Source organism: Erythrolamprus reginae, chromosome 3 (assembly GCF_031021105.1).
Source record: "Erythrolamprus reginae isolate rEryReg1 chromosome 3, rEryReg1.hap1, whole genome shotgun sequence".
NCBI classification, from domain to species: Eukaryota; Metazoa; Chordata; class Lepidosauria; order Squamata; family Dipsadidae; genus Erythrolamprus; species Erythrolamprus reginae.
The window spans coordinates 74,792,276-74,804,759 of NC_091952.1; the positions used below are offsets into that span (position 1 = coordinate 74,792,276).

The window sequence follows — 12,484 nt, forward strand, 5'->3', positions numbered from 1 at the left end:
TGGCAGCAGTCCCATCAAAATAATCCAATGCAAAATATCAATTTTTATACTACAAATTCAAATCAGTTAATTTAGTCTGACTTATAAAGTATGGCATCACCAATTGTTGTGGGATTCTATTGCCACAGCAATCCAATAGGTTTGCTACAGGTACTGAGTAGTGATGGGCGAACCCAACGGTGTTCAGGTTCGGCAAGTTCGGCTGAATTTTCTGCAAAATTCAGCTGAACTCAAACTGAACCCGAACTTGAAACCAAATGGGGAATCCCTCCCATGAAGAGATTCTGGGGGCGGAGCTTTGACGTCACCGGCAGGTTGCTAAGGACGCCAAGGTGATCACTTCCTGGTTTCCATGAAATCCAGGAAGTGATCACCTTGGCGTCCTTAGCAACCTGCCGGTGATGTCAAAGCTCCGAACGCCGAACACAATCCTGAACTTTGCCCGAACTTTGGAAAAATTTCGTGTTCGTGTTCGACATACCGAACACCGCAAAATTCGGTACAGACCCGAATTGTGCGGGTTCAGTTGGTCCATCACTAGTACTGAGTGCTAAACATTCTGTAGTTCTCCTGTACTAATAATTCTTATAGCTTTTTTATCCTTAGTTTCCAATATGCCATAGGACTACTCTCCAAGGATACCTCAACTGCATAAAGAATAAAAGTTGGATTTTGGTTGAAATTTGAGGTCTTTAGATCCAGCTGTTTGTATAGCCCACAGGCCAGAAATTTATTTATTAGATTTATTAGATTTGTATGCCGCCCCTCTCTGCAGAAATATATGAAAATAAAATGTTTTCGTATTTATTCTTGGACTTCTTGCAGAAATATTTGTTTCAAGATGTAATATATAGACCCAGAAATAAATTTTTAAAAAGCAAAAAACTTTATATACTTGTTTCTCCTCTTTTCACAGTATCATATTAATGTTTGTTTGCCATTTATTTTTCTTTTTTAGGCTTTCTAATAGTTAGTGTCCTTTCTAAATTCTTTTGGTCCTACATTTATGTAGCACTAGCATTACAGAATACACCATCCACTTTAATTTATCTTGTCTCATCTGTTCAATAATGTCTGTGTTACTTTCATTTATTGTCAGGCCTATTGATCCTCTTCTAATCTAATTCTCATCATTATGCTGTCTCTATTCTTTTAGTGACACTTGGAAGTCCTTGAGAATGGGAAGCATGCCTTCGTGAGCACTAAACTAAAAAGTTCTCCTTTTTCCAAGTTCTGTTTGTTCAGTATCATCTAAGGGGTGTGCATAAGTGCGCCAGCATGCCTTCCGTCCCCTGTCCTAATGTTTCTTTTATTTTTTTACTAGTATCATGTATATGAATATTATTATATCTAATGTTTCTTCTTATTTTTTTTCTTGTTACTAGTATCATGCATATGAATATTATTATATCTAATGTTTCTTCTTATTTTTTTCCTTGTTACTAGTATCATGCATATGAATATTATTATATCTAATGTTTCTTCTTATTTTTTTTCTTGTTACTAGTATCATGCATATGAATATTATTATATCTTTACATACCTCCAATATGTACTTCACAAAACAAACAAACAAACAAACAAACAATAAATAAATAAATAAATATGTGAACTAGAAGTTTTAGTATTGTGTAATAAAATGTTATCTAGTGAATGAACACAGTTCCCAGATGCTACATGAACCTTTCTGACAAGTAGAGGACTATGTATGACTTTGGATTCAAAGGCAAAATAATGTAATTCCTAAAATTAAATATGTCCTTTCCCAGGATCATATGGAAATTGTGGAGGTCTGTCACACAATCCTGAGAAATGGTGTGGCTACTTTCAGCAGTTATAGATAATTACATTTGCAGTATGCCTTTGGATCCTAAATCCTAGTACTCCATTCCTCCTTAGAACAATTTTTTTCCCTAATTAATAGATATTCATTTTTCTGTTATGAAAACTCTGTGATAACCTTGTTCTTTATAAATTTAACTTGTTGACCTATCAGCACTAGGCAATTTATAATCCAAGATTGATTGATTGCCATCAAATTGATGTTGGGTCTTAGCAACCACACAGATTTTCTTCACAAATAAACCAATATAACATCTAATATCTTTCATAATAAATCTGTGGTCCTTTCCTTATTGCCAATGCTTTCATTCTCTAACTTTTCAAAAACACTTTCAAATTAACACAGTCTTTTTTACTTAAGATGACCTGAAAACAACAACAGTGCCACTTGAGGCTATTGATTCTGTTAGAGATGTGGATCCAACAGCCACTTGAGTTTTCAGAACCGCACGACACATTGAAAAAAAAGGAAGAAGTGGGCTACAGACAGGAAATTATGGATTTACTAAGTTCTTTGCTTGTCTGTACTTTTTAGAAATATTCCAGCTCTTTGGCTAACATATTATTAATGTGAGATAACATTTTTCTGCTTTTTTGCTAAAGTTAACACATGGAACAGTTCGCATCACGAAGGAAGTGCATGGTTTTCACAAGCGCACAAGCCTTTGCACATGTGTAGAGATTTTTTTTTTGCAAGCTGCGGAGCCCTGAATACCAGTTCAGAAGCATGGACCACTGGTCATTGCTGCCAGTTCGGCGAGCAACGGTAAATTTGGTAAATGGTAAATCACCTCGAGGCTCGACTACTGTAACACTCTCTACATGGGGCTACCTTTGAAAAGTGTTCGGAAACTCCAGATCGTGCAGAATGCAGCTGCGAGAGCAATCATGGGCTTTTCCAAAAATGCCCAAGTCACACCAACACTCCGCAGCCTGCATTGGTTGCCGATCAGTTTCCGGTCACAATTCAAAGTGTTGGTTATGACCTCTAAAGCCCTTCATGGCACTGGACCAGATTATCTCCGGGACCGCCTTCTGCCGCATGAATCCCAGCGACCGATTAGGTCCCACAGAGTGCGCCTTCTCTGGGTCCCGTCAACTAAACAATGTCGTTTGGTGGTACCCAGGGGAAGAGCCTTCTCTGTGGTGGCCCCGGCCCTCTGGAACCAACTCCCCCCTGAGATCAGAATTGCCCCCACCCTCCTCGCCTTTTGTAAGCTCCTTAAAACCCACCTCTGCCGTCAGGCATGGGGGACCTGAGATATTCTTTCCCCCTGGGCCTCTACAGTTTATGCATGGTATGTCTGTATGTATGTCTGGTTTTTATAATAAGGGTTTTTTAGTTGTTTTATTATTGGATTGCTACATACTGTTTTTATCACTGTTGTTAGCCGCCCTGAATCCATGGAGAGGGGCGGCATACAAATCCAATAAATAAATAATTAAATAAATTTCCGCTAAAGAACCAGTCCAAAACCGGTCTGAACTGGCAGCAACCCACCACTGACATAGAGTACATGCCCTTGGATTATCCTCCTGTAGGATATGGTAAGGATATGGCTTTGCCTATGTACATAATGTATTTCTTGTAAATAAATCTCTTCCTTCTATCTATCTCCCCTCCCCTCTTCTCTTCTGTTCCTCTCTTTCCACACACACACACACACAAAGGTGGCATAACATTTCCGGCTGAATCTCGATAAAGTTAGAAATACATTTGCTCCTATGCTGAAAAGATATGGTATCTAGAGGCATTGCAGTTGTCATAGATAGCTCATAAGAATCTATTCTCCCTAGTTATAGCTTTCTTTGTTTCCTCCTTATCTTTATCCCGTACATCATTTATATTCACAACAAAAGTTAAAATGAATCTTATCCTATACTGTCTACTTCAATTCCTGCAAGGGAACCACCTCTCCGTATCTTAATTCTGGAGCTATCATTACTCAGAATATTTGAATAGAATCCACATAGCACAATCCATAAAATACTGTTATTATTCCATTGCATTTCATTCTAATAACTACACTGTTGTTCTTCACCTCAAATTCAAATTTAAATAGTATATGGATTTGTCCCTGAATATAGCTGTACTTGGCTGACCTTAAAATACTTTATTGCTGAAATTCTTTATTACATTTTTCTGACTTAAGACTAAACTTTGAACATTCTTTTAACCTTTTCTCCTAGTAATATATTCCCTCTTCCCCCCCCCCCCCCTTTCAGCAGTTAACTTCTCTTGATGCCCTTAGGGGTTTTTGCTGATTTCTTCAATTTAATTCTAGCCACAATTAACTCAGGGTGAGTACAAAAAGTACAAAGAAACTATTATTTTGTGTAAATTAACAAATTCATTTAAGATTAGATTATCTGCAAGATGGTCCTCACTACTGTTTTGTTCTTTGTTTCATTATCTGAATCCAAATGAAAGACATCATAAACAGGTCAATTATTTTCTTATCGTAAGATGAGTTCACTGAAGCTTTATTCAAAGATGTTTCGATACAGTTGAACACTAACTCTTCTTAAAACTTTGCAAGAGACTCAGTGGCGGGATTCAAATGTTTTTACTACTGGTTCTGTGGGTGTAGTTTGGTGGGTGTGGCCTGGCTTGTTGGGCCTGGCTTGGTGGTGATGGCATGGGAAGGATACTGTAAAATCTCCATTCTCATCATACTCCAGGGGAAGTTTATTGCAAAATCCCCATTTCCTCCTGATCAGCTGGAACTCGGGAGGCAGAGAGTAGTGGGGGGGGGGGTGCAGTCAGAGGCGATATTTACCAGTTCTCCGAACTACAGTGTTCCCTCGATTTTCGTGGGTTCAAACTTCGCGGAAAGTCTATACCACGGTTTTTCAAAAATATTAATTAAAAAAATACTTTGCCGGTTTTTTCCCTATACCACGGTTTTTCCCACCCGATGACATCATATGTCATCGCCAAACTTTCGTCTGCCTTTAATAAATATATATTTTTAATAAACTTTAATAAATAAACATGGTGAGTAATAATCTGAATGGCTGCTAAGGGAATGGAAAATTGCAATTTAGGGGTTTAAAGTGTTAAGGGAAAGCTTGTGATACTGTTCATAGACAAAAATAGTGTATTTACTTCTGCATCTCTACTTCGCGGAAATTCAACTTTCGCGGGCGGTCTTGGAATGCATCCCCTGCGAAAAGCGAGGGAACACTGTACTCAAAATTTCCACTATTGATTCTCAAGAACCGGCCAGAACCTGCTGAATCCTATCTCTGAAGAAACTTCTAAACTGAAGATTTTTAGTAACATTTTCTACCTATCCAGTAAATGAATTTCTCTACTTCCTCTTTAAATTCTGCCAAATAGAGCTTGACCTGGTTTCTTTACATTTGTTCCCAAGAAGTTATAGGGGTCTCACTGCTTAGTTGGCCAATCACCAGAATGGGATAGCAAACATCCCCCCCCCCCAAGATATCAAAGATATCACTTTTTAAAGCACTTTCCTCCCATCACAAACTTAATTGCCTTCCATTTCAGCTGGAAGAATTCTATTTAATTACAGGATACCTCCAGAAAATCATTGGTTGCTTTATAGAAGAAGAAATTCCCTTTCAACTGAGCCAATCTTATTAGCAGCTCTAATTCCTTTTAAATTTCCTCTTTACTCTTTGCAACTACACTGTTACTGTAACTCCTTCTTTGTAAAAAAAAAAAAAAGGTTGCTGGTGTGAAACATAACAGTAGTGAACATTACTTTAATTACTGTTTTCTTTCTAAAGCTCATTTATTTTTCCTCTGATTTTTTAAAAATAAGTGCCTTTATACACTATTCCACTATTTTTCCAGCCATTTGAGAGGTAATAGTATTTTATTCCCAGACAGACACAAAGACACACATACAAACAGATAAACGGTTTCACATATACTTACATTAAGAATTTACACTTATTCATACAACATACATTCGACTTAATACTATTAAGACACAATCTACTTAATACTGTTAGTAATTGCAATTTAATAATGTGTATACAAGAGTCAATTGGATGTATTGGTTAAGGCAGTGCTATTCAAATAGTGGGGGGGCGCAAAGCGATGCTGGGGGGGCGTGTGACCTTGGGGAACGTGCTTTTTTTTTAGCCACATGAAGTAGGACACGCTTCCTTCCTGACAGTTGTATCGATACCTCTATCACGTTCCTTGGCATTGTGTCCAGGATAGCCTGTTCTAAAAGAAAACGTCTTGTGAGTTCAATCAAACTTCTAGAACTTGCGAGATGTTTTCTTTTAGAATGGGCTGCCCTGGACACAATGCTCTACGGAGAGGGGCGGCATACAAATCTAAATAATAATAATAATAATAATAATAATAATAATAATAATAATAATAATAATAATGCTGAGGAATGTGATGGAGGTACTGGTACAAGTGTCAGGTGGGATGCGCCTCTCGCAGTGCGGCACAATTTGGGGGTGGCAGATCAGGCAGGGTGGGCTGTGAGACGTGTGTCAGTGGAGACTTGGGGTGTGTGTGAAATGTTTACTTCTTCCCGGGAGGGGCGTAACAGAAAATAATTGAGAAGCACCGGGTTAAGGCATCAGATTAAAAGCTGGGTGAGTGAAAGGTCTAGTGCAGAGGTGTCAAACTTGGGCCCGCAAGCCAAATTTATTTATTTATTTATTACTTAGATTTGTATGCCGCCCCTCTCCGAAGACTCGGGGCGGCTCACAACATGTAAAAAACAAATCATAAGCAATCAGACAGATTTAAAATATTTAAATATTTTAAAAACCCCATATGCTAACAGTCACACACACAGACATACCATGCATAAATTAAACGTGCCCGGGGGAGATGTTTCAGTTCCCCCATGCCTGACGGCAAAGGTGGGTTTTAAGGAGTTTACGGAAGGCAGGAAGAGTAGGGGCAGTTCTAATCTCCGGGGGGAGTTGGTTCCAGAGGGCCGGGGCCGCCACAGAGAAGGCTCTTCCCCTGGGGCCCGCCAACCGACATTGTTTAGTTGACGGGACCCGGAGAAGGCCCACTCTGTGGGACCTAATCGGTCGCTGGGATTCGTGCGGCAGGAGGCGGTCTCGGAGATATTCTGGTCCGATGCCATGAAGGGCTTTAAAGGTCATAACCAACACTTTGAATTGTGACCGGAAATTGATCGGCAACCAATGCAGACTGCGGAGTGATGGTGAAACATGGGCATACCTAGGTAGGCCCATGACTGCTCTCGCAGCTGCATTTTGCACGATCTGAAGTTTCCGAACACTTTTCAAAGGTAGCCCCATGTAGAGAGCATTACAGTAGTCGAACCTCGAGGTGATGAGGGCATGAGTGACTGTGAGCAATGAGTCCCGGTCCAGATAGGGCCGCAACTGGTGCACCAGGCGAACCTGGGCAAACGCCCCCCTCGCCACAGCTGAAAGATGTTGTTCTAATGTGAGCTGTGGATCGAGGAGGACGCCCAAGTTGCGGACCCTCTCTGAGGGGGTCAATAATTCCCCCCCCAGGGTGATGGACGGACAGATGGAATTGTCCTTGGGAGGCAGAACCCACAGCCACTCCGTCTTATCCGGGTTGAGCTTGAGTCTGTTGACACCCATCCAGGCCCCAACAGCCTCCAGGCACCGGCACATCACTTCCACCGCTTCGTTGACTGGACATGAGGTGGAGATGTAAAGCTGGGTATCATCCGCATATTGATGATACCTCACCCCATGTCCTTGGATGATCTCGCCCAGCGGTTTCATGTAGATGTTGAATAGCAGGGGGGAGAGGACCGACCCCTGAGGCACCCCACAAGGGAGAAACCTAGGAGTCGACCTCTGGCCCCCCACTAACACCGACTGCGACCGGCCAGAGAGGTAGGAGGAGAACCACTGAAGGACAGTGCCTCCCACTCCCAACCCCTCCAGCCGGTGCAGAAGGATACCATGGTCGATGGTATCGAAAGCCGCTGAGAGGTCAAGGAGCACCAGGACAGAGGATAAACCCCTGTCCCGGGCCCGCCAGAGATCATCCATCAACGCGACCAAAGCGGTTTCCGTGCTGTAACCGGCCCTGAAACCCGACTGCTGGGGACCTAGATAATCGGCTTCTTCCAAGGACCGCTGGAGCTGGAGTGCCACCACCTTCTCGACAACCTTCCCCATAAAGGGAAGGTTGGAGACTGGACGATAGTTGTTAAGTACGGCTGGGTCCAGAGAGGGCTTCTTGAGGAGGGGGCGCACAAGCGCTTCTTTATAGAGTGATGGAAAAACTCCCCTCCCCAAGGAAGCGTTGGTAATCTCCTGGGCCCAGCTCCGTGTCACCTCCCTGCTGGCCGAAACCAACCAGGAGGGACACGGATCCAGTAAACAGGTGGCGGAACTCACAGCTCCGATGGCCAAATGTGTCACTTGCTGTCTCCGCCCCCACCTGGTTTAGCGAAGGGAGAAAAAATCCTGATGCATCACGTGATGCTGCCAAGATGCTACAGGTTTGACACCCCTGCTCGAATGCAATCCAAATCATGAAGCAACCAGATGATTTTTACGTAAAATGTCACCCTCAATCACCAACTAACCTTGTCTTTCAGTTTAAAAAATATAATTCTTTAGTCATATAATGCAGCATCAATTCACACTTTCCTTTATGTTTATTATTAGTTGCAGCTAAACTAATAATGTTAACACACCTGAATTAAAACCTTTCACTTCCTTCATTTTTTCCCTTTCAACAGCATAGATAACACCTTAATTATTTATTATTAGAAGGGAATCAAGATGCATAAATACAGAGTACTCATAAATCAAGCTCAATTTCTGAACGTATGAACATATAATTGCTGTTCTGCTTTGTCTGTGCAACAAACTTTTTCCACCTCCAAGGATATTCTGATTACAGTAGTCCCTCGCTATACCGCGCTTCACCTACTGCGGCTTCACTTCATCGCGGGTTTTCAAGAAGTATTAATGAGAAAAATCATTTGCGGATCTTCGCTGGTTCGCGGGTTTCTGAGGAAGTCGATCAGCAGATTTAAACAGCCCACGGAACTCGATCGGCAGGTTTTTCAAAAAAAATATATCTAAAATTGTAAATACTGTATTTAAATACTGTATCTAAAATAAATACTGTGTGGGAAGGGTTTATAAACACTTAAAACAATGAAAACTTACCAAACAATTACAATATAAATACTTAAATAAGTACTATCAGTCGATAAATTCCCCATCGCGGATTTCACCTATCGCGGCCGGGTCTGGAACGTAACACCAGCGATAGGTGAGGGACTACTGTATTTCTTTGGTTATAGCGAATCATCTAATCCAGTGTTTCCTAAACTTTTGACATATATGTACCCCTTCTATAATTTTTGTAACGATTAGTACCCCTCATCAAAAAAATGGATGTATTTTAATAACAATCAAAATATATATTTTTTTTATACATACACAAAATAATAATAAACGAAAAATAAAATTATTTAAAATAAAATATAAATTAAAGTTATATTATAAATAACATTTATTTGGATCAATGAGACGGATGAAATTGTTTGTGCTGAGATGACAGATCATCATAATTTGATTCCCTGGTTTTTAATTTTAATCTGAGATGCGGTTCCACGTCCAATAGTCTGTTCCTTTTTTTCGACTCAATATCTATAAATGCCAAAAAAGCAACTTCACATAAATATGAAGTTAGAAAAGGCAAGATGTATTTCAAAACTTTTTCTGTTAAAACCGGATACAGCGATCCATAATCTATGTTAGGGATAAAAATTATATTTTATAAAAATAATCAAAATCAGTGGGACTTACTAAAGCACATAACAAACTTTTCCTATAAGAAAAAATCGCACAAAAGCTAAAAATACACTGGCACCTGGAAAAGCCACTAACTATTAACAAAGTAAGTTGTCTCTGTAATGATGTGCAGTATATTCACACTGTGTCACACTGAACCATCTCACACCTCACAATACTGTCTTGACTTGACTCATGAGAACGTAGAATTAGGTGCAGCTAACCACGGTGCAGTGCATATCCCCACCACATGGTGCAACGCGTACCCCCCCATCAAACTCTTCCCGTACCCCTGGGGGTATATGTATCACACTTGATCTAATCCATTGTCTTTCCCATTTACTTCTTTCAACCTTGCAAGCATAATCATTTTTTTAATTATCAAAAATCTTCCACAATTGTTGCATTCTTTGTGAGATTCCTGTGATTTCTCTGATTGAAGAGACTCAGCCCAAACTCCTCTCATTTTACTTTTATTATATTTTTCTATTGGTTGATATTCTTGATGGAAATATTGCTTGATGCCACAATTCAGTGTTCACTTGTTATATATTCTATCTGTTGTCCCCATTTTTATTCCCCATTTTCTCCAAGAGCTTGCTATGAAAACAATTTAGATATTCTTCTTTGAAATTTCTGGAGTAGTATATTATGCAGTCATATGAGTGATATAATATACCATGTACATGTGAGAAATCACACACTAGTCACAGAATTAATGATTCACTGATTTTAAAAAATATACCTTAAAATAAACCAGAATTAAATTCTAAATATACAGGGAGAAATACAGATAGATATGGAGAAATGTCATACACATGGATAACTTGTTCCTAAAAATTAAAGAAGGCTTATTCTTGCAGTTAGTTTGGGCATTTCTAGTGATATATTGTTCTGAGAGAAAATGCTTGAGTTATTTTTCTTAATAAAAGTAAATGAATATTTAATTCCTTACTTGAATTTGACTTTTGAATTTGCTTTAAGCAACCATGCATGCTGCAAGTTGGTACTTGTTGAAAACGGGCAGAACACTAAATTGTTTTCCTATATGGCAATTCAGAAACAAGATCAGTAAAGGATGTTAAAAGGTATCAGAAAACTACAAGATAGCAATTTATGTGGAAATATTAAAACAGCTGAGAAGATAAAGGCTGGCAAAAAAAAACATGAAAAGAAAAGGTAAAAATATAAGCAGATTTTTTTCCCCATCTGAATGATATTTTCTTCTCTATGGGAGACAAAATGTTTAGCATAAGCATATTTTTTTACTACCGTGTTTCCCCGAAAGTAAGACAGTGTCTTACTTTCTTTTTATCCCCAAAAGCCCCACTATGTCTTACTTTCGGGGTATGTCTTATATTGGAAAAAACGGTGCGTGCTGGAGTCAGAAAAAGACAAAGACAGACGGGGAGGGAGCCGGCCGGCCGGCGAGGCCCGGAGTGCGCTGCCAGCTGGGAAGGAAGGAGGGAGGGAGGCGGCCCCCGCCCCTGCTGCTTTCCCCGCCGCTCCCAAGCGCCTTCCTCACCCTCGCTGCCTTCTCGCTCTCCAGGTCCAGCTAGATGAGAGGGAGGCGGCAATACCCCGTGTTTCCCCGAAAGTAAGACATGTCTTACTTTTGGGGTACGGCTTATATTAGCCGACCCCCCTGAAACCCCTGATACGTCTTACAATCGGGGGTGTCTTACTATCGGGGAAACAGGGTACTGCAGTTTACAGTGGAATGTCATTCTCAAATTCAACAACTTCCAAATAGTTTGATGAAGTATGCATTTGTAGAATTTGTGAATGCAAAATACTTTAAAATTCTTTTAAAGTAGCTGTCATTAAGACATACTGCATATAAATAAATATGAACTGTGTGATGCTCATGCTGGGTTATCTGGGCAAAAATATCCCTCTAATACTAAGGGGATTTCCCACCCCCTGTTCTGTCGGGCTCTCTAGTAGACTCCTCCCAAAAATTCACAGGTACAAATTTCAGACACACACACACACGTTTGAAAATTCAAGACAATGTTTTTTTATAATGAAAATGCACTTAAACTAAGCCCTCTTTTGGTATAGCAAAGAGCACTCATTTCCAACTGGTAATTTGTACAAGTCCCTTATCAGTTCTGTGATACTTAGCTTGCAGCTGTGAGGCAATTCACAGTCCTTCCTCTTTCACAAAGTGAAACACACTTTGCTCTGGTTTAGTTTCAAAGCAGGGAAAAATCAGCACACAAAAAGTCCAAGTCAGTAAAGCAGTCACGAAACACAACGATCAGATAATCCTCCACAATGGCCAAACCCACAGGCTGCTATTTATAGCAGCCTCACTAATTACCACAGCCCCACCCAACCACAGGTGGCCTCATTTTCTTTGATAATAATCTCTCAGTTGTTGCTGCCTAAGCATCGCTCTCTGCATGCGTGGCTGTATCATTAACTCTTGTTCTGAATCCAAGGAGGAGCTACATAATTGATCTCCTTCTGAGCTGTCTGCCACACTCTCCTCCTCCCTGTCACTCATGTCTTCTTGGTCAGAGGAGCCTTCATCAGCAGATTCCACCGGGGGGGGGTGCAAAACAGGCCTGCAGCATGTGGATGTCTCCCCCACATCCACAGTCCTTGGGGCAGCAGCTGGGGCAGAGCTAATCACAACTCCCCCTTATGGGGATAACATGATGAGTCACTTCTTGAAGCAGAATTTCCAGAAAGGTTATCAGGTAATTAAACAGATAATTTATAATTGGCCTTTTTAAACTAGATGTTTAATTGCATTACAGTGAGATATTTCCTTTTGGAAAGTCTGTTCCATGCTGATGGTATCTAAAGGAGATGACCAACTGAGCCTGAGGGTGGGGTGAAACGCCCCATCAGCCTGGAG

General features: G+C 40.5%; 1 protein-coding gene across 2 annotated transcripts in view; it reads right to left on the reverse strand.

The window, feature by feature from the left end:
* BEND5 (BEN domain containing 5) overlaps nt 1-12,484 on the reverse strand; it is a 1,001,406-nt gene that overhangs the window by 544,351 nt on the left and 444,571 nt on the right. The gene's annotated exons all lie outside the window — the stretch shown is intronic.